The following is a 2,294-nucleotide window of genomic DNA, read 5'->3' on the forward strand; positions in this document are numbered from 1 at the left end:
CAGGCGCGGGAGAGAGGAGGGAGTAATAACAATATTCATAGCCAACCTCTTAAGAGGAACATATAGATTCCTTTGACTCTTTAGCTGGAAATAAGGACGCAGCATATGTGACAAGCATGATGCAACTGCTAAATCTTGAAAGGCCAACTCTGACTTCCCAAAATAAACCTCAGTGTGTGTATAATGGAAGAACAGTTGGTAAAAGTAGGCCCATGACTGCCACCAACAGCAATCCGGAGTTTACCACAGCAGTTGCCTGCATACCACATATATCAGCTTTAGCGATGAAGATAACAGGACAATAAAAAAAAAAAACTCAGAAATCTGCTAACACATCCACCTTATTAAACAGCGCTCCTTTTGAAGAACAAGCCCACCACAAAAGAATGCACATCCAAGCCCAGCAACAAGTCTGACAGAATTGCACCAATAACGACAGCTGAAACAATACGTATCAATCCACTTTTCAAAGCAAAGATTGATATAAATAAGTTCTGTTGCATTCCCAAAATAGCATTCAATAGGCCTCCAACTAAAAAAAAAAAAAAAAAAGGATAATAGAGTTAATTTTAGAAATAAATGCATTAAAACATGGTAATAAATGTATTTTATTCCATTAAAACATGAAAATTAATTAGTGATACGTTAACCCTTTTTTTTTTTAGAAGTATATAATATAAGAGTTTAAATTCAATAAAGACCTGGTGTAAACCTTTTGGTTTACACCCTCTAGTACCAGCTTGCCACGTTAGCGTTTCACACGATAAAGAATAAAGCCTACCACACACAATTCGTATTCATTAACACTCTTTTTCAGAAAATTAAATCTCATCAAATAAAAAAAAAACTGTTGTTTCTTCGGTTGAAGACCCACTGCCTCCAACCCCTTATAAACTCATATTCTCACTGTCAAACCAACTAAATATAAACTCGAACTTGATTGTTATATATATTAAGGAAATGTCTCAATTTCTTTCAATTTTCAAACACTTTTCTTTTTAAATTTTTTTTTTTTTTAATTTCTTCATGTATAGAAAGTTAAAAGGTATAGAGTAAATGGATAAAATTTAAAGAATCCTCAAACAATGTAACAATAGGGTTTTTGTAACTTTAAACTATCTTCATGGCAGAAGTTTAAGTGGGCATTTTAATTTCCTACGTGGCAAAACAAGCTTAATTTTTGGATTTAACTTTCTCTCAACTTCTATTTTTATATATAGTATTAGATTAATCCAAACTAAATTAAACTAAATTCAAAAGAAAGAGGGGCAAAACGCCAAAACATATCAACCCAAAGCAAAACTGGTAGAAAGAATAATAAATTCACCACAAAGGTGTCAAAAAACAATAATAAATCCACCAAAATAAAAGAGGAAAATCAGAGAGAGAGAGAGAGAGTAATCACCTTTTTGTTGTAGGAAGAACATGGAATGGATGAAAGAGAGGTGCAGATGAAACAGAAAATTTATAGAAATGAAGGTGAGGAGATGAAGAGTTTGAGCAACAAGAACCGTAAAATGAAGAATTATGGAGAAGAAAAAGAGTTAAGAAATGGAGAAGGGTGAGAACAATTATTGTATTAGTGATACTGCAATAAACTTTGAAGATTTTTTTTTTTTTTTTTCACTTCAGTTTTAAAAGTTTAAAGAGTTAAGCAATATGTCAAGTGTAAACCGAATAGTTAATCATTTTTTTTTTATCGGTTATAAACTTATGAACTTGCAAAAGCAAACAATATTTTAATATTTTATTAAAAGATTCTTTTTTTTTTTTTATTAGAAACAAACGGCACACAAGAGATAGGAAAAGACGTTCTAACATAAATACATACCACAACTTCACTAAAAAACGATAGTAACTTTTAAGTAAAAGATTCAATGTGAAGCTTTTGCAAACAACATTTTATTAAAATTGTTTACATTCAATGGTAGTTCATAGTTATAAACCAAATAAATGAAAAAAAAAAAACATTTATTACTGTTCATAAGTTAAAACCGGTCTAGAGAATGTGTAAAATTATAGTGCATTATTGAATATTTTAATATTTTATATATTTAGTATTGTAAAAATAAAAATTATGATTGCTTATATTCAATGATAGTTATAAACCAAATAGTAGCAATTATTATGATTAGATTATGCTCCAATTATAACTTGACATGTTAGTTGTTGGATGTAAAATTAGGTATATACTTTTTTTTAAAGAGAGAGTTTTAATATATGGCATGAGACTTTACTAATTATCAATTAGGCTAACTGGAACCCATTGTATGTACCTAAACTTACTGTTTCTT

The 2,294-nt window shown here is 29.9% G+C and overlaps 1 pseudogene; it reads right to left on the bottom strand.

Annotated features, from left to right (window-relative positions):
- Positions 1–2,267, bottom strand: part of LOC111993401 (vacuolar cation/proton exchanger 5-like) — a 10,721-nt pseudogene extending 8,454 nt beyond the window's left edge.
- Between the last annotated feature and the right edge of the window lie 27 nt (positions 2,268–2,294).

Source organism: Quercus suber, unplaced genomic scaffold, assembly GCF_002906115.3.
Source record: "Quercus suber isolate HL8 unplaced genomic scaffold, Cork oak 2.0 scaffold_568, whole genome shotgun sequence".
Taxonomy (NCBI): domain Eukaryota; kingdom Viridiplantae; phylum Streptophyta; class Magnoliopsida; order Fagales; family Fagaceae; genus Quercus; species Quercus suber.